This window comes from Schistocerca nitens, chromosome 7 (genome assembly GCF_023898315.1).
Source record: "Schistocerca nitens isolate TAMUIC-IGC-003100 chromosome 7, iqSchNite1.1, whole genome shotgun sequence".
Taxonomy (NCBI): Eukaryota; Metazoa; Arthropoda; class Insecta; order Orthoptera; family Acrididae; genus Schistocerca; species Schistocerca nitens.
Window position 1 is genome coordinate 228,726,808 of NC_064620.1, and position 12,540 is coordinate 228,739,347.

A 12,540-nucleotide genomic window follows, 5' to 3' on the forward strand; every position below is an offset into this window, starting at 1 on the left:
TCAAAAATGATGGAGAAGGGTAAATGTATCAATTTGAGGTAAGGGATCCTGGCCCAGAAATGACCAATATCGAAAGGTATAAGCGAAAATGTACTCAAGTTCCGCCTTAGCCTCACGCAGCTTTCAAACTAGGGCCCCCAGATTCCAAACACTGATCGCGACATACAGAATTCCTGCTGAAATATCCCCAATACTCTCAGATAATTTCCCCTGTTGATGGACTAGCAACGGCACACGTAACTTCAAGTCAGAGAGACCGAAGAACCTAAGTCTACGCTAAGAGTAACAATGAAAGCCATGTACGTGCGCAAGTTTCACGAGCTGCTACATTTACAACAACTGTTCAAAATGGCGTCCCCCGGCGTCAAAACGTACAAAAGTTTGTCGTGCCTGTTCTAAACTCCCGGGTGTCGTTTGAATAGTGTCGCTGGCAGAGAGAATTCTTCATTATCGACAGGTGCCTTCTACACAAGACCTTCCATATGGCCCCACAAGAAGCTATCAAGTGGGTTGAGATCAGGTGAACGTGCTGGCCACGAAACAGGACTTCCTTTGCCTGTCCACTTTTTAGGGACGTCCGATCCAGGTGTTCACGAAATAACAGTCCAAAGCGAGGAGGGGGCTCCATCATGTTCGAACCACATCCGTTAACGAATAACAAGAGGGATATGTTCCAGGAATCCGGGTAGTAACAACAGTACCGCTACGTGCAATCCATTGTCTGAGATATCAGAACGATTTTCTCTAATAACTTTCGACTTGGACGCCTGCGAACCGTGGTCCCTGATCTCAACTTAGTACATTTACTCTTCTCCTTCACTCTTGAAATTTCACATTTTCATCACGGAAACGCCCTGTATTTGTTTCTTAACATTACTTAGCTTGCTTCCTCTGCATCCAATTTTTTTATTTGTCACCACCAGATTTCCAATCATTTGTAAATCAGTTGTGAATCATTTATGTACAGATGTGGTACCTGATTTTTTTTTTTTTTTTTTACTGCTTTAGGACTAAACCTACCTGTTGCTATCCAGTCTGCCAGCCGATCCTCAGATAGAGCGCTAAAGCAAGGAAGGAAGGAAGGAAGGAAGGAGGAATACTTCTTTGTTTACTACAATAGCTACCTCGATAGGGAAGGCAGTTTCCTGTTTTTTGATCACCACTACAACGATATACGGCCTATCGTCTTCGAATCATTCGAGCATTAAAACTGTGTGGTAGGTCCATGCCCTCTGAAACTCAACACGAAGGAGTTATGCAAATTGGTCATAAATTACTATTCATACAGATATCGACGGAAAATGCAAAATCATAAACTTTGGTTTACTATTTTTTGGTTCAAAAAACTGATTTTTTTTAAAAATTGCATTTTTGGATCCATAGAAGTGTTTAGAATCCACCCCTGAAACGGTTTTTCCGAATACGGAACGGAAATGTTTGTTATTGGCGGTTGAACAAAAAAAATGCACCTGCCTAGGATAGGCCTTTTTCACGCACAAGTTTTTTTCGGGAATTTCGACTTTGTAGCCGCGAAAAATTATTCAATGTGCCTGCCCATGACTAAAACTGACTCGAGCGATCGCTATATGGCGCTGCGTGTCTACTTCATTTACCGTCCGTCGGTAAATATTGCGATATAGATTCCTATATAAGATTCTCTTCTTGGATCAGTTTAGTCTGTGTTTACGGCGTGTAAACAAGCACACGTGTGACAAGTGCGACGAAAATGCAGAGAAAACCCGGGAGAGACCGTCGCTCGATTGAGAGGGCGACGAAATTCAAAGGGAACCAGCATAAGGCAAGCACAAGACTACGTCACTAGATCCCGCGGAGTATGAAAAATTATACAAGTCTCATGAAGAACAACGCAGCGCGAATCATTCCGGAAGCGCGGGCAAAATGGAGGTCGACACCGTGAAGGAGATGTTTTGTCGTTCGGAAGAGTTATTCAGCGTGAAGTACAAGTACTATACTGGGGCGGCGATACAAAAACTTTCAAAGGCCTCGTTGATTTGAACCCGTACCCAGGTGTGATCATCGAGAAGAAAGAATGCGTAGGACACGTAGAGAAAAGAATGGGCACGCGGCTTAGAAATGCGAAGAAACAAAACAAAGGCATCGGAGGAAAAGGACAAGGGAAGCTTACTGATAAAGTGATCGAGGAGCTTACGACGTACTACGGCTTGGCAATCCGACGGCATTCCAATTAGGTGGAACAGATGTAGAAGGAAATTTGGACAACGTATTTCCGCAAGTGTTCGACGGATGACCACCCACAACACCAAAATTGTCCGGCTGGGTAAATTAGTTGGTGTAAGTGGCGCATTGCAGAGGCTACCGGACATCTGGTCGAATATCAACACGACCAGCCGCTCTTCAAAGAAGTTCAAAAAGTGATTCATCCGATATATGAGGCCCTTTCGGAGGACGAGTTATTGTACCGGCGCTTGGGAGGAAACACACAAAACTCAAATGAAAGTTCGAACGCATGTGTTTGGCAGTTAGCGCCCAAGCATTTGCATTCTGGTGCGAAGATTGTGGAGATTGCGACTTTCCTGGCAGTGATCAGCTCCAACGAAGGTTATTCAGCAATTCTGAAGACCATGACAACGATGGACGTCACCCTGGGACTCTGTTCGGCGCAGTTCGCCAAGCATTCGGACGACCGCCCTATTCAAGCGGCCGAAAACCGCTTGTCACCGGCCGTACGAGCGGCTCTGGAACAGCGCAGGATGACCCAGATCGAGCAGAACGCCCTCTACGAGGAAGAGGAAAGACTAGTTTATGGACCCGAAATAGCAGATTGAACATAAGTTGCATAATATTTCATTTATATGCAGTCAAAACTTCAAACGAGTTTTTCTCGAAATGACTTTTTTTATGGTGCGGTATGGTAACTTCAAATCTACTGAACCGATTGGCATGATTCTTTGTTTCCGATGAAGCTAACACAAAAAAAAAAAAAAAAAATGGTTCAAATGGCTCTGAGCACTATGGGACTTAACATCTATGGTCATCAGTCCCTTAGAACTTACAACTACTTAAACCTAACTAACCTAAGGACAGCACACAACACCCAGTCATCACGAGGCAGAGAAAATCCCTGACCCCGCCGGGAATCGAACCCGGGAACCCGGGCATGGGAAGCGAGAACGCTACCGCACGACCACGAGCTGCGGACGATGAAGCTAACTAAACTGTCTATGAGTTCTACCACTTTTATTCCGATCCATCAACTGTAAATATTTTACCTGGCCGACGAAGTCGAAACATCGATGAAAAAAACCCTATTTTTTTCAAATGGCCGCCATTTTGTTTCCTATGGTCCAAATAACTTAAGCGAGGTACGACTCCTAAAGAATCTTACATACTTCGCTAATGTCAACTCAATATTGATTTCAGACGAGCCGGCTAATCTGTGACATACCGCGCGTGGAGATCTACGTCGAAATTTTGTTTCGTTCCGACGCCACTTCCCCCTTTGCTCTTCGACATTTCCGATCGAAAAAATTCGAGTTTGTAGAGGAAATATCAATAAACATTTTGACCAAATTTGACATTGATACCTATAACACATCCCGAGAAAAAATTCTCAAAGAACATGCTTTTTTTCGGGCCAACTGTTTAAAAATTAGGCATGTTAACAATGGCTTCACAGGACAGTTACTCTCTTAGTAGCGAAGAATCAGGCACTATTTGAAAATAACAGTAGTATGGATAAACATAAAACTAGAAACAAAAATATCCTTTAGTGTACTATCCACACCTAACTTACTCATGGACAAGGAGCAAAATAAGCAGCCACAAATACACAGGATGGTTAAAATTAAACTTCCGTTGCTTGAGAGGTCCCCCATGAAAATTGACCGGTCTCAGGGTAGTGAAACATTGCGGAAAATCTGTAAGGAAACGCATAAGAGAAATAACGACAAACCATTGAATGAAACACACTGTAATTTCCATATGAGAGGGTAACATTTGTTACTTGGATACCATGTTTACGTTTCAGGTTACAAATGTTGCTCAACGTGACGACACACACAGAGGTGACAAAAGTCGTGTGATACCTGCCAGTATCGTGTCGGACCTCCTCCTGCCCGGAGTAGCGCAGCAGCTCCACGTGGCATCGTGGGACTACTCAACAAGCCGTTGGAAGTCCCCTGCACAAATACTGAGCCATGCCTTCTACAACTCTGAAAGTTTTCAAGGTGCAGGATTTCGTGAACGAACGTGTACCGTAAATGTTCAATGGGATTCATGACGGGAGATCTGGGTGGCTAAATCAATAGCTCGTTTTGTCCACAATGTTCTAACATGGCACATTGTCGTCCGTAATAATTCCACCGTTGACTGGGAACGTGGAGTCCATGAATGGCTGTAAATGGTCTGCAAGCAGCTGAACAAAACCATTTCCAGTCAATGATTGGTTCAGTTGGACCAGAGGACCCCAGTCCATTCCATGTAAACACAGCCCACACCATTATGGAGCTTGCACAGTGCCTTGTTGACAACTTGGGTCCATGTTTTCGTGGTATATGCGCCACACATCAGCTCTCACCAACTGAAATGGGGACTCATCCGACCAGGCCACGGTTTTCCAGTCGTCTAGGACCCAACCAATACCTTCACGATCCCGGGAGAGGCGATGCAGCCGATGTCGTGCTGTTAGCAAAGGCACTCGTGCCGGTCTTCTGCTGCCATCGCCCATTAACGCCAAATTTTCCCGCACTGTCTTAACGGATGCGTTCGTCGCACATCTCACGTTGATTCCTGCGGTCATTTCACGCAGTGCTGCTTGTACCTTGGCACTGACAACTCTACACAAACGCCGCTGCACTCGATGGTTAAATGAAGGCCGTCGCGCAGCCATACTCACGACGGAGACCTTTTCACATCAATCGCCCGAATACAAATGGCAGCTCCGCCAATGCACTGCCCTTTTATACTTCATGTACGCGATACTATCGCCATCTGTATGTGTACATACAATCGCCCGAATACAAATGGCAGCTCCGCCAATGCACTGCCCTTTTATACTTCATGTACGCGATACTATCGCCATCTGTATGTGTACATACCGCTACCCTCTGACCTTTGTCACCTCAATGTATGCATGTCATTGGGTTACACTTATGGGAGACTGAGATTTTTTAATTTCTATTTATGTAAATGGTCAGCATATTGCCACGTTTTCACGGAGAAAATATATCTTACTTGTAAATACCCATCCAACATCATTGCGAATGGTCTCGAATATGATTGACGGAACATGCAAAAGAACTAAAGGAAAGTAAGCTTAGGTTGTGCTAGTGATAAACTGTTGCTCAGTGAGTTCTATGCCTTTTATCACAACATATGGACTTCTGTTATGGAGAAATTTAGATGTATCTGTAAAGTCAAAAGTAACTAGTCTTGCAAGCTGTACTTCAAAAAAATTAAACTTCTTAACGCACAGACGCAAAAAACACCATATCGACGTCCCGGCTGCCAGACACGAAAAAAGAAATAGTTACACACACAGTTGCTCACAGTTCCTTAACATGTCGCCGGCTCAGGCATATCACATCTATATCTACAAACACACCCTGTGAACCACTGCGAAGCGCATGGCATAGGGTAATTAGCGTTGTATCACATGTTAAAGTTTCTTCTCATTCCATTCTCATGCGGGACGTGGCAAGAATGACTGCGTATGCTTCTGTGTGCACTGTATAATCTTACCTTCGCAGTCCCTACTGTAGTACAGTCCTAGATTCTTTACTTGCAGCGTTCAGAAGCACCACACGAAAATGGCTTAGAGAAAAGGCATTTTATTCATAAGACACATTCAGGTAGTGTCCTAAAGATGATCCTACGTAATTGTATGTAATTCTGTTTGAGTTCGCAGTCTCATTGATTTTTTAAAAAAAGACATTTATTGTAAATCGCACAGTTGCCAAGTTCAGCTAGAAGCCATTATTGAGTTGTTTACGAGGTGGAACACAGCAACTGTCAACAAGGGTAAAAGAAATAAAATAGATGTCAGGTTGTACAACTCTTTGTTCGTTACACAAACCATCTACTTCCGATTTCGAACTACCAGGGGCAACGAGTTAGGCAACTGGCATTGACACGATCTTGCAATTATTTCCCTTCCATAGGTGTAGTCTCCTTTAAGTTGTACATTTATGTGTGTTTATAATGGATACCGGCAGGCCATGTATTGTTAGGCGGTCAAATATGTATTTCAAAATATTTCTTTCACAATACGTAAATGCATTGGTACATGTATCTGTGAATGTACTCAAATTGATGACATCTCTGGTTCTTATATGATTAGAGGTGGATAGTAAATAAATAAAATTCTACAATGAAGCTGTACAACACTTCCTGGTAGCACTTCATGTCTTCTTTTGCTGTTAGAAATGCTTTATTTGCTAGTATTACTGATACCTCTGATTCCTCGGTAACATCTTTGCCTGCAACTGTCACTGTCAGTGATTTTGCACCTGTTTCCCATTTTAAGTTTCGGTGTGTTTGCAAACTATAAAAGTCTGTTTGTTTGTTTGGGTGTCTCGATTCCCAAATTAAGATTATAACCGCTGCAACGGTTTGATGAGGTAATTTAAAGATGGTAATAATAATAATAATAATAATAATAATAATAATAATACACACTGATTTTCATTTTGTTGTTCTGCTGGCTTTCCAGGTTTAGGCTGGGGTAAGCCTGTTCTTGTTTTCCCTATCTTGTCCTGTGTCAGCCCACTGATCTGGTCTTCTCCCCAGAGGTTTATTATGTTAAGCTAACTTTGGGATCCCGTGTCCAACATAAGCAAAAGATGTTCCTTCCATTCCTTTCCGTTCTGTGGAGCTTTCTCTATTACAGATTTCACACCCTAATTCTTCCTTATGCAGAAGTACCTGGTCTTACCTTCTCTGCTGCAATATTTTACTGATCTGACGAAAATCATTTCTTGTCTTTAATATCGATTAAGAGCTTCCTTTGTTGGAGCCCGACTTTCTGGTCCGTAGAACAAGGTGGATACTAATATTACTTTATAAAATCTCATAACTTTACTTTTGACGTTTCTTGCAGATGTTTCATAAACTAACCAGAGCAGTGTGGAATGCACAAGGAATACTGACGAATGAGCAGAAGTTGAATAAAACTATAGTCTCAAAACATACAAAGTAAAGACTGCAATAACAAGGGAGGCATCGAAGGAACTAAAAGAAACCAAAGACAGAAAATTATGTAAAGCTTTGCAGTAGAGTGATCAAGAAGAAACAGGCAAGTTGAGAAGTTGATATATTAAAACACGAGAAGTGCTGAAATCTTATTGGATAATAAACTTAGGTATCAGCAGTTTTCAATGTTTTAATGTTTATTTCTCTGTAGTCTGTTAACAAGAATGAATAAGGCTATAATCACGTTCTGATGGTGGATTTTAGCATATGTGATGTCACATACTTTCATCTGATGTCTAACTCATGCAGCAGTGAGCACTATTACTCTAGTGAAACTCATGCACAAGATTTCGGAGAGGACACAACACTGCTGAACCTATATAAAAGGCGTCCAATGCGTCCCAAATAGATTACGTTGCAGTATGGAGATATTTCAAAGTTCGTGTTTTTAAATCCCTTAATTTTGAAATGTTCTTTGTGTGCATATCTTCCGTGACTTTCCAGAAATTAGACATCGAATTCTTGTAAAATTAAGTTAAGAGAACGTTGTCCGTGGACTTCTCACTTGGTTGTGTCAATCATCAGTACAAAATTTGTTAAAACATCACAGAAGGCTTAAAACAAATTGTTCGTTTTATTAAGAAAAAACGCGAGAATAAATCACTATTATCTGAAGATGAGATGTTCATTTTTGAACATGGCCATCAGAGCCAAACAAAAGAATTTTTATGATGTTGAATCATATGTTTCAAAAGAATATTATTATATAATAATATTGATTACAGTAAAGCTATCAGAAAATTACGTTCCCAGTTCTCATCAATGGCAATGAAAGAATAGATGTATATTATTAAACAACAGCGAGGGATTGCCTTTCGTTTGCTTTCAACCAATATTGTTTCTTTTTGACGTCAAATATCTGCCCAGAATACTCCAGATGATGTAATGACGGAAACAGTGGCAATTAAGACCTTCACTTATTTTCCCAAAATTAAAAACACGCTTCCGATAATGTATAGATTCCCTGTGTAATCGTAAACACTTGTTTGTGTATGGGTTGGTTTTCTGCTACGTATTTCCCGCATCGGGATGATACTATAGTAGAGCCGAAATCGTGACAAGATATTGAAACAAAAACTGAAAGCTCTGCACAATAATTAATTACATTGCACTATTGTTTCCTAGGACCATTGTCGGCGTTTTTCGCTACTGACAGAAACTTCCTAGAATTCTGATACTCATTTAATAATGGCAGTACTAATTTCATCCTAACGATTCCTTCTGATAAAAACTTTTTACGGTCAATAATGATAAAACCCGACAGTTTACGTCGGTAAAAATTTTCATAAAATTAATAGTGTTTTATAAAAACAACAGTTTGTGATAACAAGTTCTTAGGATGAAACTATACTTACGCGCAGAAGAAAATAAAGCAACTGTTTCAAAAGAGCATGGTGTCGGCTCGCGTATTACAAAGACTGTCCTAGTAGCAAACAGTCATGCCGGGAAGCCGGAATCTAACGAAACTGCATCGCAGTCTTCAGCATCTCTCTTATCTGAGACTGAGATGAAGGTATTAACAGCTGACGGGCCAGATACGGACCTAGAACGCGCCGTCAGGCTGAAGCGACAGCAAAGAGACCAACTGTCACGAAACATCTACTAGGGCGATCCGTAGCTTTCAGACAAATCGAAAGAAACTAACAGAGACGTAAATCGCTACTAAACATAGGAGACAGACGTGCGAGGACAAAATACACACATCTCAGTGGTTGGTAGAATTAACTACTCGTGCAGTCAGCTAAGAACTGTTTATCGTAGCACGGACGTACTTGTGGCTTCTTCTAAAAAATAAACATACATCAGCTAATGAACCAATGGACAAATAGTTTCAGGCTGAACAGCAGAGAAAACGCGTTTGACAGTGTGTGACATAGACTGCTTTCAGGCACGCCTCTGTTGTGCCTGCAACAGTGAGCACTGTTGAACTTCACTAATAACGCACAAACTTAAGCAGCAATTACTCGTTCCGCTCAACAACAGGACACCCGATTGATGTCACTGGCTAGGCTCGAGACAAACAGCATGTGGATACGCGCGTCGTCTGCTGCGGTAAGAGGACTCCGGAGCCAGTGCACAGATGATGCCGCCGCGTCACTTCTTTCACCTGTGCTTTCTTAACTTACCTAAGGCCGGTTTTCGAACGGTTCGCTGCCCGAATGTAATTCTTCCTCCTGCCGCTTCATAAAGTACAGCTTCCTCTTCTTCCGCGCACTTGGTAGGTGTATCCACAACGATTCGCACAATTTGGTACCGTTTCGGTCAGCAGTACCGATTTTCGCCGAACGTCCTGCACCGCCTACGCGTGCGCAGAAACAACAGTGGATCGCGTTGACCAAGACGACTTCTGTTGGAGAACATCGGAACTGATACGTCGATCTCCGCGGCAGGCACGTCGTTCCTACTCTACCATACGACCGTGCTGCTACCTACTAGCATCTTGAAGAACCTCGTCTCGAGGCCGTGTTACGTTTATTAGAGGTGATAGCTCTCCCCCCTCGTAAAGTGCTTTAATGTTTGAATCTATGTCGCGCGAATCCTTATGTCTAGGCGCAGTCAACTTGGCCATAAATCTTTTGCTATACAACCCTACCTTTCCTCCTGCCAAATATGTTTATAAATCCCAGGGCACACTGACTTTCATTATTGATTTGAAACGCCCTTACCCGATAGGTCCCATCAAACAATATTTAACTTCGTATTTATAAAACGTGACATTCATATAGAGACGTCGCTCGAAATGTAATTATGTTTTTAAAATCGTCCGTATATTGTTTCTCCGTTGTGTAATTCGCTGAAGATATTTTTAAGAAATTTCTCCTGTATACCAACACAGTATAAGTTACTAGTTAGAGCATGTATTATGATTTATATAATTCCTTTAAAAGCTCTTGAGAGGTTTATTTCTTCGCTAATTTCAATAATTATGGGATTCATTTCATTAACTCTGTTTTCTCCAGCTCTGATTAGCTGTTGCCTATTAGTTTAAGTTATGCTGTTTACTAGAATTTTTAATCTGTCCAATTTGTACTCTATATTTCTCCTTCAGGCAGAGTGAAGTCTGTATTTCTCAGCAGTTATTTCTTCTGTTTCGTTAAACACTATTGTAGCTATCGAATAATATGCAAGAAACACCCTTGTGCATTTTCCATTTTCTCACATATTTACTGTTACCACATTGCATGGAAAAACAGATGAGTTGGCCATTTATTTACACACTTCACTGTCCATTCCTCTGTATTTCTAGCATTTTAATGCAACTGATCTAATTCTCCAATCTGAATATAAACCTACTTTTTTTAAAAACTGAAACTGTACCTCATTCATCATCCTCTTGGTCCACCATATACTAGCTTCCATCACCAGCTTTATCAAGCTTAATGATATGCTTTAAGCCAAAGCCTAAATTTTTAGATAGCTCAAGGAGTTAGTCATGAGTTATAACTTAATATCCATGAAATATCACAGTACTAATCATAACACTCATAACATTACTTTTTAAATCACAAGCTAATATAAATGTAACAAAATATTGTATGACAGATTTAAAAAGTAGAGGAATCAAAGATCTGTATAAACAGCATGAGAAGCTGCATACGTGATTTATCATTTTTTGTAACAAGAAAACGTTCCTTTCTTCGCTTGTCTTTTCGAGACTGATTCCTCGGTTGTGGTTGAGGAAGCAAGATTTAGGTTATGATCTGTGATCTGCTTATTGAATAATTACGTATTAATTTGTGAAACTGTTTTCTTTCATAATAATGCTTTAAATACCTTAATTCCAATGCAAAAAATTACTACTTACCAAATCTGTAATTAGTTTTAGAGGCTGTAATTTTAAAAAGGGTTCGAACCTCACTGTTCAATGAACAAACAATTTTAACTCCATGTTGGCTCTCTCCTAACTCATTCTCATAATGTAGAAAGAACCTGTCTCCATGAGCGTCAAAGTCAGATTTTATTAATTTTTTTCACATTTATCTGTGTAAGAACCTTACGAAAATTTCATGGTTAAAGGCCACTGAACAATGACAGCAGACAACCAAAACATGTTGGCCTGAAATGAACCCTTTTTGTATTAGTGATTGGTATAAGAAATGCTATTTCTTATTCATTTCAGTTCACCAATAGTTGATTATGAAAGATATAAACAATGTTTGTCAGCTTTATACGTGAGCCCAGCAATGATGGGAATGTGGCTTCTTGCCACGAAAAAAGTAGACATGTGAAACATTGAATTGTTCACATTACTTAATCTCATTTTGTTGGAGGATTGTTCCATTCTACAACTTTCTCTATGTGATTAGCGTCATTTCATCTTTGTTTGTTGCTTAGACCAGGCTCTGCAAAGTTTGTAAATATTTATATGGGACACATCAATATAATGAAGAAATTATGGGCGATTTGGCTGAAAATTGCTACTTTGGTGGTCAATGAAATATAATTTTATAAATCAGTTTTGTGAAATATATTAATCCATACTGTGACAGAATATGGAACCATGATTTGTTTTAGCAGAATTCAAGCAGCTTCAGTTGAATTAGTGGTTAAAAAATGGGAACAATCACTTATTTACATTATGCTTAGTTTGTACGTACCTAAACACATTTTAATAAAGTATTAGAGACTGTGAAAATATGGCACTACAATGGAATATTCTAGGAATAAATTTAACAACGAATTGTTATGAAATTTGAAAAATTACCAGCTTCCAGCCATTCTGTACAGGAATGAAAAGAGTGTTGTATGAGTGAAGTATAAGTCTTGCATCTTATTTTTTTAATTTTATTTCTTGTGGAAAAGTCACTCACTGTAAAATAAAACACATTCTGAATGAAGTTGTTTTGTCTGTTCACAAAAGAGAACACAATGAAAATGCTGGGAACGTATAATTGGTCTGTAAACCAAAAACTGAGCAGCACTCATGGTTGCCTTTCCCATAAAAACAATACATAAAGAATGACTAATAATCAATTTCCTCTCTAGTAGTGTACAACAATTTGCAAAAATTTACATAGACATCCATATGAATTACTTGCATTCATGTTATTAGGAAGGTCTGGGAAGTACTAGAAAAGAAGGGAATGGAAAGAGACAACAAGCACAGTGGAATAGATGTACCATGGAAGTCTGGGTTGTGTGAAAGTGAGAAATGAAAGGACAGATTGGTTCTAGCAAACAAGTGATGTGAAACAGGGATGTGCATTATCGCCTCTCTTCTCCATTGTGGTCTTAGATGAGATAATGATTAAGACGTCAGAAAAACTGGAGAAGACAAAATGCAAGCAATGGGGTTCATGGATGACTTCA